The sequence below is a fragment of the Canis lupus genome, chromosome X (assembly GCF_048164855.1).
Source record: "Canis lupus baileyi chromosome X, mCanLup2.hap1, whole genome shotgun sequence".
In the NCBI taxonomy this organism is placed as follows: Eukaryota; Metazoa; Chordata; class Mammalia; order Carnivora; family Canidae; genus Canis; species Canis lupus.
The window spans coordinates 48,435,851-48,457,899 of NC_132876.1; positions in this window are offsets into that span (position 1 = coordinate 48,435,851).

Genomic DNA, 22,049 nt, shown 5'->3' on the forward strand with positions numbered 1-22,049 from the left:
CACTAACAATGAGACGGAAGAAAGAGAAATTAAGGAGTCAATCCCATTTACAATTGCACCCAAAAGCATAAGATACCTAGGAATAAACCGAACGAAAGAAGTAAAGGATCTATACCCTAAAAACCATAGAACACTTCTGAAAGAAATTGAAGAAGACACAAAAAGATGGAAAAATATTCCATGCTCATGGATTGGAAGAATTAATATTGTGAAAATGTCCATGCTACCCAGGGAAATCTACACATTTAATGCAATCCCTATCAAAATATCATGGACTTTCTTCAGAGAATTGGAACAAATTATCTTAAGATTTGTGTGGAGGGATCCCTGGGTGGCGCAGCGGTTTGGCGCCTGCCTTTGGCCCAGGGCGCAATCCCGGAGACCCGGGATCGAATCCCACATCGGGCTCCTGGTGCATGGAGCCTGCTTCTCCCTCTGCCTGTGTCTCTGCCTCTCTCTCTCTGTGACTATCATAAAAAATTAAAAAAAAAAAGATTTGTGTGGAATCAGAAATGACTGCGAATAGCCAGGGGAATATTGAAAAAGAAAACCATAGCTGGGGGCATCACAATACCAGATTTCAGGTTGTACTACAAAGCTGTGGTCATCAAGACAGTGTGTTGTACTGGCACAAAACCAGACACATAGATCAATGGAACAGAATAGAGAATCCAGAAGTGGGCTCTCAACTTTATAGTCAACTAATGTTCGACAAAGCAGGAAAGACTATCCACTGGAAAAAAGATAGCCTCTTCAATAAGTGGTGCTGGGAAAATTGGACATCCACATGCAGAAGAATGAAACTAGACCATTCTCTTACACCATGCACAACGATAAACTCAAAATGCATGAAAGATCTAAATGTGAGACAAGATTCCATCAAAATCCTAGAGGAGAACACAGGCAACACCCTTTCTGAACTTGTCGACAGTAACTTCTTGCAAGGTACATCCATGAAGGCAAGAGAAACAAAAACAAAAATGAACTATTGGGACTTTATCAAGATAAAAAGCTTCTGCCCAGCAAAAGAAACAGTCAACAAAACTAAAAGACAACCTACAAATGGGAGAAGATATTTGCAAATGACGTATCAGATAAAAGACTACTATCAGAGATCTATAAAGAACGTATTCAACTCAACATCAAAGAAACAAACAATCCAAATCATCAAATGTGCAAAAGTCATGAACAGAAATCTCACAGAGGAAGACATAGATATGGCCAACAAGCACATGAGAAAATGCTCTGCATCACTTGCCATCATGTTAATACAAGTCAAAACCACAATGAGATACCACCTCACACCAGTGAGAATGGGGAAAATTAACAAGACAGGAGACAACAAATGCTGGACAGGATGTTGAGAAAGGGGAACCCTCTTGCAGTGCTCATGGGAATGTGAACTGGTACAGCCACTATGGAAAACTGTCTGGAGGTTCTTCAAAGAGTTAAAAATAGATCTTCCCCAGTTCCCAGCAATTGCACTGCTGGGGATTTACCCCAAAGATACAGATGCAATGAAACGCCGGGACAGCTGCTCCCCAATGTTTATAGCAGCAATGTCCACAATAGCCAAAGTGTGGAAGGAGCCTCGGTCGGTGTCCATCGAAAGATGAATGGATAAAGAAGATGTGGTTTATGTATACAATGGAATATTACTCAGCCATTAGAAACAACAAATACCCACCATTTGCTTCAACATGGATGGACCTGGAGGGTATTATGCTGAGTGAAATAAGTCAATTGGAAAATAACAAACATATGGTCTCATTCATTTGGGGAATATAAAAATTAGTGAAAGTGAATAAAGGGAAAGGAGAGAAAATGAGTGAAAATATCAGTGATAGTGACAAAACACGAGAGACACCTAACTCTGGGAAATGAACAAGGGGTAGTGGAAGGGGAAGTGGGTGGGTGTTGGATGACTGAATGATGGGCACTGAGGGGGGCACTTGGAGGGATGAGCACTAGGTGTTATTCCATATGTTGGCAAATTGAACTCTAATAAAAAATTTTAAAAAAACTAGAACTGGCCCCAACCCTACCCCTATTGGTCCTCTTTCTCCTACCCTTACCCCTGATCTTATAGTTAACCATCTCCTACCCCTAATCCTACTGCAACCTCAACACCTAATCTCACTCCTACTCTTAATCTCTGAATTTAACCCTAACCCTGCCCCTCCCCTCCCCATACCTGTATATCTAGCCCGGACCCTACCCTAATCCTACTGGCACCACTACCCTTCCTCTTACCCCTACTTTTACCTCTACCCCTACCCCTACACCTAGCCCTAAACCTATCCCAAACCCTAACCCTAAACTACCCATAACCCTAACCTACACCTATCCATACCACTAAACTTACACATATCCCTACACTTAACCCTGCCCTTAACCCTACCCCTAACCCATCAACTAACCCTGCCCTTACCCCACTCTTACCCACAACCATACCCCTACCCCTAACCGTGTCTCTATCCCTAAACCTACCCCTAACTTGCATCCTACCACTACCCCACACCTACTCATACCCCTACCCATAACAGTACTAGTCCTATCTCTAGTCTTACCTCTACCCCAACCATATATATAACCATCCTGCTAACCTCAACCCTACCCATAACTCTACCCCTACACCTACAATAACATTAACCCAAACTCGACCCCTACGCTTACCCCTACCCTTAACACTAACCCTACTCCTATCCTTACTCCAATCCTACTCCTACGCATAACCTTACCCCTACTCCTGCACTATCCTTAACACTAATCCTACGCCTAATCTTACCCCTACACATACTCCTAACCCTACACTAACCACTGCACAAAAGCCTACCCTACATCTAACCCTAAATGCTTTTTTTACACCTACCCCTTCCCCTACCCTCTACCCTACCCTACTCATATCCCTACACCCACCTCTACCTACCAGTACCCCTACCCCAACTTCTAGCCCTGATCTTCATTCTACCCCTACTCCTACACCAACTCCTACTCCTACACCTACCCTTACCCCTACCCCTAACACTAATCCTACTCTTAAACCTACTCCTATAACTAACTACCCATAACCCTGACCTCCCCTACCCCAACCCTTAACCCTAACCCTAGCCCTAATGCTCCACCTCACCCTAGCCTACACCTACACTTAACTTTACCAGTAATCCTACACCTAAACCTACAACTAACCCTATCAATATTCCTAACCCTACGCCTACCCTTATCCCTAAAACTAAACCTAATACAAACCCAACCTCTATTACTAACCCTAAACCTAACTCTATACTTACCCCTACCCCTAAAATAAATAAATAAATAAATAAAACGTCGGTCAATGAATAGGATCATTAAGCTTTATTAAAGACACATATGAATTCAAACTGGCAAAATGAAAAAAAAAAACCCTCAACTTGTATTAAAAACATCTAGTATTTACTGAATTGTTACCATATGCATAGCACTGTCCTCGGAGGGTTTTTTAAAGATTTTATTTATTTATCCATGAGAGATACAGAGTCAGAGACAGAGGCAGAGAGAGAAGCAGGATCCCCAAAGGGAGCCAGATGTGGGACTAGATCTCAGTACCGTGGGATTATGACCTGAGCCAAAGGCACACACTCAACCACTGAGCCACCCAGGCACCCCTATTCTAAGAGTTTTTGTTTATTATTTCAGTTAATTCTCAAAACAACAAGCCATGAGTAAGAATGATTGTTTTGCCATTTTACAGAAGAGGAAACTGAGGCACTGAGAAACTTTCACTTTCCCAAGGTCACAAAAAGAGTTTGGTATTCCAGTGTATCTGCAGCTGAATGTTTTTTAAAACTATGATTCTTAGCTATTTTTCCTTGTAAAAACCAAAATATAAGGCAATATTTTTTTAAAAAATTTTTTCTTCTAAGGTCAGTACTGTATGATCTTGGTCTTGGAGATGAGACAATTGAGATGAGACTGTAAAGTGAAGTATAAGTATTCAAACTCACACAGTTTGTAAGTGGCAGAACTTGGAGGCAGGATTCTTGTCTCTAAGTCCATACTCCTAACCAGTATACTTTGGAAAAAGAAACATTTTTTTGAACTATTTCAGCCCATGGTGGTTGAGGTTAGGCCAGAGTCATATCTCTTGGTGTGCAAATTATGTTTTAGGAATCATTCCGTCATGTACTAAAGTTTAAAAAAAAAACAAAAATCGAATAATTATAGAAACAACAGACATTGTGTGGTCATTTCACAACATCTTTATCTGTTATGGACATTTGGGTGTTTTTCAGTTTTTGACTTATTTTTGAATAATTGGGCTATGAACATTCTTTGATGGACATTTTTTTTCATTTCTTAAGTGTGTACCTAAGAGTGGCATTTCTGAGTCATGTTAAGCTCAGCTCAATAAATACCTCTATGTATTTTTCAAAATATTTGTTCCAGTCAATGTTCCACCCCTAGCAGTGTAATGAAAGTTTCACTTGCTCCACATCCTCACTAACAATTGGTATTATATAACATTTTTCATTTTTGTTCCTCTAGCAAGTGTGTGATGGTATTTCATGTGGTTTTAATTTTAACTTCTCTGAAATGTTAAGTTTCTTAACCTAAAGAATGCCTCCCCCTTTTTTTAACTTTCCAATTTATTTGCTTAAAAAACTATACCTTTGTCCTGTGAAGTTTTCATTCTGGATTTTCCTAACTGTATTCCTATTGTGTTGTTTATTATGTTCTACTAGCCCATCCTCTTTCCTTTAAATTGCCAAGTAGATTTACAGGCTTGATCAGATTTAGGTTTTTTGGTAAGAGTACCTCAGATGTGGTGGTGTGAACTGTATGCAGTGTCACCCTGGAAAGCTCACGTTGTCTAATCGTATCTCCTGTGTCATTGAGATTGATCAGTGAGTTCGGATTTTGTCAGCCTGCTCCATCTATTTTCAAATTTTCTGTCTTCTCTTAACTTCTTGCAGCCTCTGAAGACCATTGCCTAGATCTGCATTTCATTAAAGGTTAAAGAAGGGTGATGTTTTAACTCTTCTGTATTTATTAGCTTGAATTCTTCCACAAAGAATCTTCTCTTTATCAACTATGAGGTTACACTGTGATATGGTATACACAGGAAGGGTAGGATGAATGTCTAATTTTTTCGCATTATTTTCACTTTTCCAAATGAGTTCTTCCTTGAGATCCCCTAAAAGCAATCCATGAGTTTGTTTGCTTCGAATATCATAATGAGCTCACAGATGGTTATATATTTTATGTGTTTTAGCACATTACAGTCATTAATCCTTTTGATGTTTACAGTGTTCTCTTTGTCTAGTGGGTGCCCCTTCATGTTGGCATCTGAGTCTTTTTGACATGCTTTCTTGTATAACAGTTTGGTCCAGACTCTCCTCGTACAACCCCTACTCAGACCTAGAGTCAGCCATTTCTCCAAGGAAGCTGGTGCCTTTTAGTTTGAAATGTTTTCAAAAGATTCAGTCTGGGAACTAGAGTTGCTCATTGCTACTGGATTGGTCATATTGTTTCTTGACATTTTCAGTGCGTGGAGCCTGTAAATATGTATTATTATTATTGTTAAGAAAATACACATCACTGGCTTGCATCATGGGCTGCTCCTCAATCTTCTTATAGGTAATAATTCTTGTCAGTTTTTGTTTTAACCTTCCAGATTTTAAAGTATAAGCAAGTGCAGTACGTATATTAGTTTCCTCCCCTATTCATAGGTAAAAGGTGGCACATTTTTCATCAGCACTGTCCAATAGAAATCTCCACAGAAATAAAACTGTTCTATATCTGCACTGTTCAACACTGTAGCCACTAGCAACAGTTGGCTGCTGAGGACCTTAAAAAGTGGGTACAAATCAGGGTGTTCCAGGACTGTCTTGAAAAGAGGGTGCCCTGAAGGGGCACAGCTGAAGCTGAAGCAAAATAGAGGCTGGGAGTTCCTAGAGTACCTCATGGAGTGGGTACCTGACAGGACAGGTATAGCTGAAGTGGACATGGGCTGGTGTGGTCCCTGGGTTCTCTGCATAAAGTATGCCCTTCAGGATATCTAAAGCTGAAATGGATGCAAGCCAAGGTATCCTGTGGTTCTCCACAGTGAGGCACCCTGGAAGGACAGCTGAAGCTGAACTGGGTGCCCTGCCTAGGCTACTGTGTGTGAGGCTGGTGTGGGCTGGGGTGTTCCAAGGTGCTCCATGCAGGGAGTCCCCTGGGAGAGTTGCTGGAACTGATGCAGGCAAGGCTTGTGGATTCCTGGGGCATGCTGCATAGGAGGTACCCTGGCAGAGAGGCTGGATCTGAAGAAGGTGTCAGCTGGGAGGTCCTGGAGCCCTCTGCATCAGGAGTGCCTTAGCAAACTATCTGAAGTCAAAGTGATGTTGATGCAGGCAGCCCGGGTCCAAGGACCCAGAGGGAGTCCTGCAGGACCATCCAACAGGGTCCCTAGCACCATACAGGATAGAAATCAAATGCAAGCCAGCAGGAGGTGAGAGCAGAGTTTATTGAAAGTATAGAAAGAGTACAGGTACAGATGGAGTGTCTGAGAGACTCAGAAAGGAAAGGAGAAAGAGTCTCATCTTTGCTTGTGATCTAGAGTTTTATTGAACATTGTGGTCTGGTGTACATGTCCTCTCAGGCATCCAGGAACTGGTTAGAACAAAGACAATGGGCTGGACATCCTTTATAAATCAATTATTCCTTGGAGCCAGGAGGTCTTGACATCAAGATGTTTAGCACCAGTGATCTGGAATGGGATTATGATGACTTTCCGGTTATTCTTACCTAGTCCTTCCTTAGATGTTATCTATTGTGCAGAGAGACTCCAAAGAAATCATTAACTCATTATTGCTTACAAGGAGGACATACATTGTTTGCACTATAAGACATGTATAAAGTGGGGGGTGGTGGTGCAGGTCCTACCAAGAATAGAAGCAAGAAAAGAATCAAAAAGCAGATTTTTATGGAGTCCTTCAGTTTCCCTATCTCAGTGTGGGCCTGGAGTGTTCCAGGGTGCTTTGTGTCTTTGTCACCTTGGTGCGAAGGCTGAAGCAAGGTGAACACTGACTTGATGTGTCCTTGTGTGCACTGCCCTGTGGCCACCATTGTAGGGACTCCTCGGACTGGTGTGGGATAGGGGCCCAGGGCTCACTGAGGTGGTAGGCCAGTTAAAGCGTCTAGACTCTGTTCCTATTCATGTTATTAAGATAGAGCCTGAGCAAAACCATGTCTGCCAGCCCCTCCAACCTGGAGAGAATTCTAGCAGCTCCCCAACCCCCACCTTTTGGCTGAGTTCTATGACTGACTCATTTATATACTAGTTGTTCTTTTAAATTGTGGCTTTTGTCCTGTGCCCCAGGACATATGGGGCTGGTGTGGGTTAGGGACCCAGGACTTGCTGAAGGGGTAAACCTTCTATGGTATCTGGACCCACTCTGGTTTGCTCTTTCAAGATGGAGAGTGAGTATAAATCATGTCGCTCACTCATCCTTCTGACTCTGAGGGAGTTCTAGCAGCTCCTCCACCATTTGGCAGAATTCTAAGACTAGATTTCTTATAAACTAGTTACCCTTTTAAACTGCCTTTTTTTCTGTGCTCAAGGACAGATGGATCTGTTCCTAGTCTCTTGATACAGTCCCTTCTCACTGCAGTTCCCAGCATCTGGGGTGGGAGTTCCCTTTGTTACTATGTCTCCTCTTTGCTGCTCTCTTGCCATTCTATTGTTGTGCAAAAGCTATTCAGTCAGTCCTTAGTTCTTCCTCAAGAAGAATCACTGTATAAACAGGTATAACTTGATGTGTTTTATGGTAGAGGTGAATTTGAAGTCTTCCTACACCACCATCTTGGAACATGGTAGCTCTGTTTTCAGATCTTGTTTTTGATGTTATTATTAACAACTCTTTGAATGGGGGTAACTGGGTTGCTCAGTTGGTTTAGAGTCCAATTCTTGATTTCAACTCAGGTCATGATCTCAGGGTTGTGAATTTGAGCTCCCTGTTGGGCTACAGGCTGGGCATGAAGCTTGCTCATGCCTCTCTCCCTCTCTCTCTACCCCATTTCCTCTTTCTCAAAAAATAAAAACAAATATAAAAAACCAACCAAAAAACCCAACTCTTTGCCTATACCTAGATCCCAAAGATTTTTCTCCTGTATTTTACTAAAAGTTTTATAATTTTATATTTTGTAACTAAGTTTTTGACTCATTGTAATTTACTTTTGTATAAAGCTTGAAGTTTAGTTAAAGGTTTATCTTTCATTTATTTTTGTCTATGGATGCCTGACTCCTCTAGCACGATTTGTTGAAATGGCTATCTTTCCTGCCTTGAATTGCCTTTGTACCTTTGTGAAAAATAAGTTGGATGTATTTGTTGTATCTATTTCTCTCTTCTGTTCAATTGATCTTTCTGTCAAACCCTCTGCTAATACCATACTCTTGATTACTGAAGAGTAATCTCAGGGTTTAATTATGTAATTATACCAGTATTGACCATAGTTAACTTTCTTGTATAAACACATTGACTTGTTATTCTACCACAGTGACAGAGATTGATGATGACAATAGAATTTTTTCAAATTGCTGACTCTAATTACAAGAATACTCGTATTATACCACTGAAATTGTGATGCATGCCTTTCTTTGGGGATGTACCAATCAATAATGCTAAAGATTTACTTCATTTTTCACAGTTTACTAAAGGTTTATAAATAAATAATATTGCATATTAGCAAGTGCACTTTTAGGAACTAGTGAGATTGCTTTAATTTTTTTTTGGTCATTGACTTATTAATATGGTTAGTCACATGTATGGATTTCCTAGTATGGAGCCATTCTTGAATTTTTGAGGAGGAAGTTCAAAGGCAGATAAGTTGTTTAAGGACAAATAGAAAGCAAAGGAGGTACTAATTTTGCTGACAAAGCAGTAAAATCTAAGATGAAAACAAAGGGTTTAGGATCTATTAATACTGATCAGTTAAAGAGACAAAGACATATAATTTAACATCATTATATCCCTAAGCATAGATCTATTGCTGAGAATATGAGTTAGAAATTTCTTTCCATATCTTCAGAAAGACTTCCCCCTTCCCTTCCTCTCTCTTTTTCCTCCATGTCTGTTGTCACCACCCTCCTTCCATATTCATTGCAATAGTAACAATCATTTAGAGCCTTCAGCATACCTATAAGACAAGAATAAACTGTAGATGTCATCATATATTATGGTCATCCATTGTATGGGAAATTTTTTTGCAAATGTCAATTATTGCACCCATAGGGAGCAATAATGAAGAAGGCTCGAGTGTTGGTTGCAGGAAGAAATGTCTAACATTTAGATTTCAAACGACAAGGATGCTCAGTGTTTCAGCATCTGCCTTTGGTTCAGGTCATGATCCTGGGGTCCCGGGATGGAGTCCTGCATCAGGCTCCCATAGGGAGCCTACTTCTCGCGCTGCCTCTGTCTCTGCCTCTCTCTATGTGTTTCTCATGAATAAATAAATAAAACCTTTTTAAAAAAGATTTCAAATGATAGAAATTATATTAACCTGGTATTAAATAGAAAAAGAAATTAAAACTTCTTTTTATTGTCCATCATTTCAACCTTAAGGACTCTCATTAACATTTCTCATAGAGCAGCTTGAAACTGAATGTTACATTATCTATTACATATTTAAAGCAAGAGCAATTTTCACAATCACTATTGTTTTTGTAACTTTTGTTATCATATGGAGAATGTTTCAATTTGAAATAAACATGAAAAAATATTGACAATGAAGAGTAATAAAAACTTTTAGTACTAGAAAAATTTTAATCTCCTCCATAAGCCACACTCCACTGGTTTACATGGAAATGGTATAATGAACATCTTCCTTTCCACCAATTCATCATACAATTCCTACAAGCACAAACATATGACACTAAAGCCCACATGGAATGCGGAATTGTACATTTTGCTATTTATTACATTTCCAAATGTTTCACTGATAGTTATGATATTTAAAATAAGTCACAAACATTTCCTTTTATGGAAGGGATTGTAGAGGGTAAGAAGGAAACTAGCATATGTTGAGTGTTTTCTTTGTGCTTACTGCTATGTTCGGCCCTGTTTAGAGGATTTCTTCTTTATTCCTAACCACAGGCCTCCGCTGTATGCATTATGCCTTTATTTAGATCAATTTAGTCAAGCTCAGAGAGGTCAGATATGTTTTCTTTTTTTTTCAGATATGTTTTCTAAGGTCAACCTGCTTTTAAGAAGGACAGAAATTCTAACCCACATTTCTTAGTCTTTTAAACCTGTCTTTTCTTTTGTATCTCTGCCATAGCTTGGTCTTACATGGTGATCTTCCAAGTTTCAGGAATTTATCAGATAAACAGTCAGAATGTAGTGTGTATGTGTATGTGTGTGTGTGTGTGTGTGTGAGAGAGAGAGAGAGAGAGAAAGAGAGAGAAAGAGAGAGAGAAAGAGAGAGAAAGAAAGAGATCTCATATATGGGTATGTGTTATTATTATTTTGATCCACATGGATATGTTCAGTTGGCAGATCACTCTGGGACTGAAAGTTAGAAGGGAGATCTTAGAAAAATGGATTGGGGCTGGCACAGACACTCATTCAGTAAGTAATTATTAAAATGGGAGAGTAAAAGAAGAGTAAAAGCAGGAAGAAGAAAAGGAAGTATAAAAAAAAGAATAAAGGAAGAAAATTTAGTCATCACCAAATGCAACTGAAGGCATTCTCAGACAGAATTAGAGTCACACTCTGTTTCATGGATTCCTTTTTAGTTTTTTATTATTTTAAGTTTTATTTATTTATTTGATTGAGAGTATGAGTGAGGGGAGGGGCAGAGGACAAGAAGACACCCTGATGAGCTAAGAGCCTAATGAGGGGGGGGACAGATGCCCACTGATCCCAAGACCCTGAGGTCATGACCTGAGCTGAAGTCATTGTCTGACAATCAACTGAGCCACCCAGGTGCCCCATGGCCTTCTTTTTAAAAATTAAAGTTCTCTGACTTCTTTCTCTTTGAAAAAAAATGCCTACATATTGGAATTCATCAAGAGAGTTTTAAAATGTAGATTAGGAGAATGATGACATAAAGATAGTGGCATAAGTTCTCAACTTCAGTCCCCCTCACAAGACTAACTAGCAACTATCCACAGACAAGACACAATTGTGAAAATCTGAGAACCTAGAATGAGCCTAAAGCAACTTCCTGAACCACAGAAACTAAGAAGTACCCCCATTAGAAGCCTAAGAGAAGTGGCTTCACTTTGGCTGCATTGCCCCTCCCCCAGTCCAGCATAACATCCTACTCCAAGAATGCCCCAGAATTTAGAATTTTTCCAGTGGGAAAAAGAGAGACCAAGATGGACATCCAGCTCCCCAGCACTGAGATGCTTCCCAGAAGAACCAATTGGGTCTTGCCCCATGGGAATCACTGGGAGAATTTACTAGGGATCAGCCACTGGGGATTAGATAGAGATGGAAAAGTGTGAAGGGGCTTACAGCAACCAACACTCAGATCTTAGTGGACTGCCATTTTGCTTCCATCAGTACACAAGAAGAGATCCCAGCCAAAGGCTCATACCCATCTGCAGAGCTGAATTTGTGTTCCTGTCTGACCAGGGGGCTTAGTTGACAGTTTTGCCTGGTTTAGGTCTCTAGCCAATGGGCTATACCAGCTGTGGAGCTCATTCTCTGGCCCTACCTAGGCAAAGACGTTTGAAATCCTACTCAACTGCTGAGGACTCCAATCCCACTCAACTGCTGAGGACTCCAATCCCACCCCATTAGGAAGCCTGGACATACATGCCCAGTAGCCACAGAGCACATTATATGACCCTCTGGGCAGGGAAAAAGCAATTTTTAAACCCTGTCCAACTGTGGAGCAAAGCTTCCAGTCTCAACCCACTGGAAAGCCTGGCTACGGATGACTGGCAGTTGTGAGGCACATCCTAAAGCCCACTCAGCCAGGAAACCAAGGGATGGAAGAGGGATATACATGTTTGTATTTGTGTGTATGCATGTGTGTGTGTGTGTGAGAGAGAGAGAGAGAGAGAGATGGAGAGAGACAGACAGAGAGAGAGAGACAGAGACAGATAGAGAGACAGAGACGGGGCGGGGAGAGAGAAGGCACATTTTAGGTTGTAGACCCTGGGAATTTTAGATAAAAATGGGAAAAAAACATAGCTATACAATAATAAACATATTTCTACAATTTTTGTGAATAAATTTATTGAAAGTTTGCACATGCTATATTCAACTATACATTTCAATCATTTTATTATATGTAATAAATTCTGGCTATAAGTTACATTTTTCAAAAGACACTTTATGTCAGTCTCAGCCTATTGTTAGTGATGTTATCACCTAGAAATGCATGAGGCACTCAGTTGGGCTCTACTACTTGTGATGAGTTCCCACAGATGTTTTCCTGACTGGAGCCAATGTTGTAAGTAGACAAGCCCTTGTGGTTCTTATTATGATTGCAAGATGCACTCCAGCAATAACCATCAGAGAGCTTTGAAAAAACAAAATTTATTACCAACAGGTTCTGGAAGGTATAGAGCACACTCAGAGCCACACAATAAGGTTATGGGTAGAGAGAGAACAGAGACCTGGGGTTCTGTCCTTATTGGAGTTGAGGATGGGGTGCCTAAAGTTTTGTGGGTTCACTGCTTATTGTGGATTTAAAACATAAGAATGTGAAAGCAAGCAAGCAGTCAAAAGTTCAGTTATCTAAGTCAACCAGAGTTTTCTAAAAAGGGGAACTTCATGGATAGAGCAGCTTGGCTCTTTATCTAGTTGTGTTTATTTGGGATGGAGGCCTTTCAAGTGCAAGCCTCAAGAATCAAAAGCTTAATGTCAGGAACTTAACATAATGAAAAAGCTAATCGTCTGGTGATTACATTACCATATAAGAGATAATCATATTAATATTTTTCTAGATTTATTTGCATGTGTATGTATTTCTGTGTGTGTTTGTGTATGTTGAGAAATCTTTTACAAAGCTTATTTCAAGGAGAACCAACTCCCAATAAGATATTCAACAGAGTGTTTGTAAATTGCCTTACTTTCTCCACTGTCTCCTTATGAAGATGTTACACTTTACCATTGCCACTATTACCAGGGCCAGGCTTTCACTGCCCTGAGGCTAACGCCCCATCCCAGGTTATAGCTCTGAACTGTCATTGCTCGGAAACAATGCCACTGCTCTCTCTGAGCCCACTCCTTATGTCCTGGATAGGAGCTCTGCACCATCATCCTAAGGCTATGCCACCACAATTCTGAGCCCTGCCACTGGTCCTAGATTACAGATCTGAATTGTCATTGCCTGAGAGTGCTGCCACTACTCTGACCCGAGCTCCCCAGGTCCTGACCTGTGGCTTTAACAGACCAACCTTAGTGTCATACTGCTGTTGTCCTATGACTTCCCTGGGACCAGTCTTGAGAGTTTAACTCACCATCCTCAGGCTGTGCTGCTATAGCACCCAGCCTCCTGTGTCCAAATCACCACTGCACCTAGTCACCCCAGGGCCTATGCTTTTGCAGCAAACTTTTCTCCAATTAGAGTCACTGTGGTAGGCCCCTGAGACCCAGGTCCCAGTTCCACAGAAGATCAGCACACTTCCACACTCTCAACACAAGTACAGCAGCAGCTCCAAGGGCACTTGTATCTTAGAACCCAGGCACAGTAATAGTTCCACATGCACCTGATTCCAGGACCCCAGCTCTGCTACTTCTCTGAAGGCCAACATGCCAGACCAGGCACTGAGAGGGATCCCATTGGCTAGAACTTTCTCCTAAGGGCAAAGAAAAAGTAGAACAGAAAAACCTCAAGAGCCTTTGCCTCTGAGGATCCCAACAGCCCTACCTTGCACTGCTACCCACAGGACATCTGCAGTCTTGGCCACAGAAAACTCCTGCAGTCTGAATCCCATCAACCTTGACTAATAGAGCTGCATGGAGACACACCATTGTACCTTTTCAAGAACCAAGTAGGCTGCATACCACTCAGCCAGTGCCCTCATACCACTTCCAGGTAAAAAAGTCTTTCTCCACTGAAGCCAGTCCAAGAAGGCTGGAAGAGATGACTGTCCTGAGATTTGTAGACACCAATGCAAAGCCATTAGAAATACAAAAAAAAGTGAGGAAACATGAAGCCACCAAAGGAACAAGGACCAGAGTAATTTATAAAAATTGACCCCAGGGATGCCTGGGTGGCTCAGCAGTTGAGCATCTGCCTTCAGCTCAGGGCATGATCCTGGGTCCAGGGATCAAGTCCCACATCAGGCTCCCTGAGAGGAGCCTGCTTCTCCCTCTGCCTGAATCTGCCTTTCTCTCTGTGTCTCTTATGAATAAATAAATAAAATCTTTTAAAAAAATAAAAAAAACTTGACCCCAAAGAAATGGAGGTATGTAGTTATATGAAAGAGAATTAAAATGATTATTTTCAGAGAGCACAGGAAGATTCAGATACAGAACTCAGTGAACTCAGGAAAATAATACATAAATAAAACAAGAAGTTCAACAAAAAGAAATCATAAAAGGGCACCAAAAAATATGGGAAGGCAGAAGAATATAATTAATTAAATGAAAAATGCAATAGAGAAGACAGAAGGAAGAAAGAAAAGAAAGGAAAGGAAGAAAGAATGAAAGAAAGACAGATATATATATCTGCAGAATATTGGCAGTTTATCTTTGTGTATGGTGCAAGAGAGTGGTCTAGTTTCATTCTTCTGCATGTGGATGTCCAATTTTCCCAGCACCATTAATTGAAGAGACTGTCTTTCTTCCAATGGATGGTCTTTCCTCCTTTATCGAATATTAATTTCCCATAAAGTTCAGGGTCCACTTCTGGGTTCTCTATTCTGTTCCATTGATCCGTGTGTCTGTTTTTGTGCTAGTACCACACTGTCTTGATGACCACAGCTTTGTAGTACAACCTGAAATCTGGCATTGTGATGCCCCCAGATATGGTTTTCTTTTTTAAAATTCTCCTGGCTATTCGGGGTCCACACAAATCTTAAATATTCCACACAAATCTTAAAATAATTTGTTCTAACTCTCTGAAGAAAGTCCATGGTATTTTGATAGGGATTGCATTAAACGTGCATATTGCCCTGGGTAACATTGACATTTTCACAATATTAATTCTGCCAATCCATGAGCATGGAATATTTTTCCATCTCTTTGTGTCTTCCTCAATTTCTTTCAGAAGTGTTCTAAAGTGTTCTATAGTTTTTAGGGTATAGATCCTTTACCTCTTTGGTGAGGTTTATTCCTAGGTATCTTATGCTTTTGGGTGCAATTGTAAATGGGATTGACTCCTTAATTTCTCTTTCTTCAGTCTCATTGTTAGTGTATAGAAATGCCATTGATTTCTGGGCATTGATTTTGTATCCTGCCACGCTACCAAATTGCTGTATGAATTCTAGCAATCTTGTGGTGGAGGCTTTTGGGTTTTCTATGTAGAGTATCATGTCATCGGCGAAGAGGGAGAGTTTGACTTCTTCTTTGCCAATTTGAATGCCTTTAATGTCTTTTTGTTGTCTGATTGCTGAGGCTAGGATCCTATCAGATAAAGGGCTAGTTTCCAAGATCTATAAAGAACTTATTAAACTCAACACCAAAGAAACAAACAATCCAATCATAAAATGGGCAAAAGACATGAAGAGAAATCTCACAGAGGAAGACATAGACATGGCCAACATGCACATGAGAAAATGCTCTGCATCACTTGCCATCAGGGAAATACAAATCAAAACCACAATGAGATACCACCTCACACCAGTGAGAATGGGGAAAATTAACAAGGCAGGAAACAACAAATGTTGGAGAGGATGCGGAGAAAAGGGAACCCTCTTACACTGTTGGTGGGAATGTGAACTGGTGCAGCCACTCTGGAAAACTGTGTGGAGGTTCCTCAAAGAGTTAAAAATAGACCTGCCCTACGACCCAGCAATTGCACTGTTGGGTATTTACCCCAAAGATACAGATGCAATGAAACGCCAGGACACCTGCAGCCCGATGTTTATCGCAGCAATGTCCACAGTAGCCAAACTGTGGAAGGAGCTTCGGTGTCCATCGAAAGATGAATGGATAAAGAAGATGTGGTTTATGTATACAATGGAATATTACTCAGCCATTAGAAACGACAAATACCCACCTTTTGCTTCAATGTAGATGGAACTGGAGGGTATTATGCTGAGTGAAGGAAGTCAATCGGAGAAGGACAAACAGTGTATGTTCTCATTCATTTGGGGAATATAAATAATAGTGAAAGGGAATATAAGGGAAGGGAGAAGAAATGTGTGGGAAATATCAGAAAGGGAGACAGAACATAAAGACTCCTAACTCTGGGAAACGAACTAGGGGTGGTGGAAGGGGAGGAGGGCGGGGGGTGGGGTGAGTGGGTTACGGGCACTGAGGGGAACACTTGACGGGATGAGCACTGAATGTTATTCTGTATGTTGGTAAATTGAACACCAATAAAAATTATTTTATTAAAATAAAAGAATATTGGCATTTCCAGAAGGATAACAGAAGGAAAAAGCAAACTTTATTTAAAGAAATAATGACTGAAAACTTGCCAAATCTGTGTAGTGATATGACTATCCAAGTGTGTGAAGCTCAAAGATCCCCAAATAGATTCAACTCAGAGAGTTTTTCACTGAGATACATTATAATCAAGCTCTCAAAAATAAAAAATAAAGAGAATTTTGAAAATAGCAAGAAAAGAAAGACATTACATACAAGGGATTCCTGATGAGGCTTTCAGCACATTTCTCAACAGAAACCTTGCAGGCCAGAAAAGAGTGGGATAATATATCCAAAGTGCTCCAAACCCCTCCCCCAAAAACTGTTAACTAAGAATATATTACTCTGCAAAATTGTCATTCAGAAATGAAGGAGATATAAAGACTTTCCCACACAACAAAAGCTGAAGGAGCTTATCAACTCCAGACCTGCCCCACAAAATGCTAAAGGTAGTTCTTCATGATGAAATAAAGGGATGCTAATTAATAATATCAAAAACACATGAAAGTATAAAATTCCCTGGTAAAGGTAAATATATGATCAAATTCAAAATACTTTAATACTGCAGTGATGGTCTTCAAATCACTTTAAACTCCAGCATATAGATTAAGAGACACAAGTGTTAAAAATGTAACTATAGCTACAGAATTATGTTAATGGACACACTATATAAAAAGATGTAAGTCGATATATCAAAATAAATTGTGGAGCAGGCAGCAGATAAATCAACAGAACTTTCTTACACAATTGAATTTAAATTTTTATCAACTTCAGATAAATGGTTATAACACAAAATGTAATTTGAAAGCCTCAGGCTAACCATAGAGCAATAATCTATAATGGACACATCAATGATAAAGAGAAAAGAATTAATACATACTACTACAAAATAATTATCATCTCACAACAAAATTCAGCAAGAGAGGAAGAAAGGAACTACAAAACAATCAGAAAGCAATGAACAAAATGGTGCTATAAGTCCTTATCTAACAATAATTACTCGCAAGAGAAATGGTTTAAATTCTTTAATTAAATGGCATAGCTTAGACATGTGGATAAAACAGCAAAACACATTTATACTGCCTACATTTATACTTGCTTCAATTTTAATGACACTTATGGGCTACAAGTGAAGAGATGGAAAAAGATATTCCATGCAAGTGGAAACCAAAAGAGAGCAGGTATAGCTAACTTAGATAAAATATTCTTTAGGTCAAAAACTGTCACAACAGACAAAGAAGGTCATTAAAAATGATAATTGTGTGTAGAAGAAATCCTCCTCAGCATAATAAAGGCCATATAGGACAAGCCCACAGCTAACATCATATTCAATGGTGAAAGTTAGGGGCCTTTCTCCCAAGATCAGGCGCAAGTCAAGGATTCCCACTCTCACCATTTCTAATTCAACATAGTACTGAAAGTCTTAGCCATAAGCAATTAGATAACATAAAAAAATAAATGCATCCATATCAGTAAGGAAGAAGTTAAGTCATTTCTGTTTGCATGTGGGACAATCCTAGACTCCACCACAAAACTGTTAAACTAAAATAAATTCAGTAAATTCACAGGATACAAAATCCACATACAGAATTCAGCTGCATTTCTATACACTAACAAAGAACTGATAAAAAAATTAAGAAAGAAATCCCATTTATGATAATATTGAAAAATAAAATACTTAGGAATAAATTTAGCCAAAGAGGTGAAAGACCTGTATAATAGAAAGTATGAGACTTATAAAAGAGATTAAAGAAGATACAAAGAAATGTAAAGATATCCCATATTTATGGATTGGAACAATAAATATTACAAAAGTATCCATAGTACCTAAGGCAATCTACAGATTCAGTGAAATCCCAATCAAACTTCAAATGGCATTTTTCACATAAATATAAAAATACTATCCTAAATTTTGTTAGGAACCACAAAAGACCCTGAGTAACCAAAACAGTCCTGAGAAAAAGGGACAAAGCTGGAGACATCACACTAGCTAATTTTAAGCTGTATTACAAAGCTATAACAATCAAAACAATATGGTACTACCATAAAAAGAGGCACATAGACAAATGGAACTGAATAAAGCCTAGAAATAAAGCCATGCATATACTGTCAACTAATATTTGACCCAGATGCCAAGAACACAGAATGGGGAAACTACAGTATCTTCAATGAATGATGCTGGGAAAACTGGATATCCACATGCAAAAGAATGCAACTGGACCCCTATCTTATACCACACATAAAAAAACTGCCATATAGGGGCACCTGGGTGGCTCAGTGGTTGAACGTCTGCCTTTGGCTCAGGGTATGATCCTGGGGTCTTGGGATCGAGTCCCATATTGGGCCCCCCACAGGCAGCCTGCTTCTCCCTCTGCTTGTGTCTCTGCCTCTCTCTCTATCTCTCATGAATCAATCAATCAATCAATCAATCAATAAATCTTAAAAAATCTATCATATAATCTAGCAATCCCACACCTAAGAATATATCTGAAGAAACTGAAATAAGTATTTCAAATAGTTATCTAGACACCATGTTCATTGCAACATTACTCACAATAGCCACAATTTGGAAACAACCTAAATCCCCTTTGATGGATGAACGGAAAGAAAAAATGTGATGTGATAGGTATATTGAAAATTACCCAGCTATAATGTCCACTCTCATCACTGCTATTCAACAGAGTACTAGAAGTCCTAGCCTCAGCAATCAGAGCAACAAAAAGACATTAAAGGCAATCAAATTGGCAAAGAAGAAGTCAAACTCTCCCTCTTCGCCGATGACATGATACTCTACATAGAAAACCCAAAAGCCTCCACCACAAGATTGCTAGAACTCATACAGCAGTTTGGTAGCGTGGCAGGATACAAAATCAATGCCCAGAAGTCAGTGGCATTTCTAGACACTAACAATGAGACTGAAGAAAGAGAAATTAAAGAGTCAATCCCACTTACAATTGCACCCAAAAGCATAAGATACCTAGGAATAAACCTCACCAAAGAGGTAAAGGATCTATACCCTTATAACTAGAGAACACTTCCGAAAGAAATTGAGGAAGACACAAAGAGATGGAAAAATATTCCATGCTCATGGATTGGCAGAATTAATATTGTGAAAATGTCAATGTTACCCAGGGCAATTTACACATTTAATGCAATCCCTATCAAAATACCATGGACTTTCTTCAGAGAGTTAGAACAAATAATTTTAAGATTTGTGTAGAATCAGAAAAGACCCCGAATAGCCAGGGGAATTTTAAAAAAGAAAACCATATCTGGGGGCATCACAATGCCAGACTTCAGGTTGTACTACAAAGCTGTGGTCATCAAGACAGTGTGCTACTGGCACAAAAACAGACGCATAGATCAATGGAACAGAATAGAGAACCCAGAAGTGGACTCTGAACTTTATGGTCAACTAATATTCGATAAAGGAGGAAAGACTATCCACTGGAAGAAAGACAGTCTCTTCAATAAATGGTGCTGGGAAAATTGGACATCCACATGCAGAAGAATGAAACTAGACCACTCTCTTTCACCATACACAAAGATAAACTCAAAATGGATGAAATATCTAAATGTGAGACAAGATTCCATCAAAATTCTAGAGGAGAACACAGGCAACACCCTTTTTGAACTCGGCCACAGTAACTTCTTGGAAGATACACCCACGAAGGCAAAACAAACAGAAGCAAAAATGAACTATTGGGACTTCATCAAGATAAGAAGCTTTTGCACAGCAAAGGATACAGTCAACAAAACTAAAAGACAACCTACAGAATGGGAGAAGATATTTGCAAATGATGCATCAGATAAAGGGCTAGTTTCCAAGATCTATAAAGAACTTAAGAAACTCAACAAAGAAACAAACAATCCAATCATAAAATGTGCAAAAGACATGAACAGAAATCTCGCAGAGGAAGACATAGACATGGCCAACATGCACATGAGAAAATGCTCTGCATCACTTGCCATCAGGGAAATACAAATCAAAACCACAATGAGATACCACCTCACACCAGTGAGAATGGGGAAAATTAACAAGGCAGGAAACCACAAATGTTGGAGTGGATTGGGAGAAAAGGGAACCCTCTTGTAATGTTGGTGGGAATGTGAACTGGTGCAGCCACTCTGGAAAACTGTGTGGAGGTTCCTCAAAGAGTTAAAAATAGACCTGCCCTACGACCCAGCAATTGCACTGTTGGGTATTTACCCCAAAGATACAGATGCAATGAAACGCCGGGACACCTGCAGCCCGATGTTTATAGCAGCAATGTCCACAATAGCCGAACTGTGGAAGGAGCCTCGGTGTCCATCGAAAGATGAATGGATAAAGAAGATGTGGTTTATGTATACAATGGAATATTACTCAGCCATTAGAAACGACAAATATTTGCTTCGACGTGGATTTGCTTCGATGTGGATGGAACTGGAGGGTATTATGCTGAGTGAAATAAGTCAATCGGAGAAGGACAAACATTATGTGGTCTCATTCATTTGGGGAATATAAATAATAGTGAAAGGGAATAGAAGGGAAGGGAAAAGAAATGGGTAGGAAATATCAGAAAGGGAGACAGAACATGAAGACTCCTAACTCTGGGAAGTGAACTAGGGGTGGTGGAAGGGGAGGTGGGCGGGAGTGGGGGTGAATGGGTGGCGGGCACTGAAGGGGAACTTGACGGGATGAGCACTGGGTGTTATTCTGTATGTTGGCAAATTGAACACCAATAAAAAATAAATTTATTATTAAAAAAATAAAATTACCCAGATATAAAAGAGAAGGAAATATTCCATTTGCAACAACATGGATAAATCTTTTTTTTTAAAGACTTTATTTATTTATTCATTAGAGACACACACAGAGAGAGAGGCAGAGACACAGGCAGAGGGAGAAGCAGTCTCCATGCAGGGAGCCTGACGTGGGACTCAATCCCAGGTCTTCAGGATCATGCCCTGGACTGAAGGTGGCACTAAACCACTGAGCCACCCGGGCTGCCTGACATGGATATATCTATAGGGCATCATGCTAAGTGAAATTATCCAGACAGAGAATAACAAATACTGTATGGTATCACATATATGTGCAATCTAAAAAAAAATAGGTCAATTTCATAAAAACAGAGACTAGAATGGCATTTGCTAGGGGCTGGGAGGAGAGAGAAAGAGAAAGATGTAGTAGAACAAAGGGCACAAAATATCAGTAATTACAGCATGATAAACATAGTTAATGTGGTATTGTGTACTTGAAAGTTACTGAGAGTAGATCATAAGCATTCTCACCACAAGAAAGTTACCTGTATTAACAATGTAAGATGATGCATATGTTAATTTTCTTGATCTTGGTGATCTTTCTTCGATGTGTGTATATATCAAGTCATCATGTTGTATACTTTAAATGCATATAATGATATTTGTCCGTTATTACTTAAATTTTTTAGAGATTTATCTATTTGAGAGAAAGAAAATGTAAGTGAGGGGAGGGGCAGAGAGCAAGGGAAAGAGAATCCTCAAGCAGACTCCCCACTGAGTGCAGAGCCC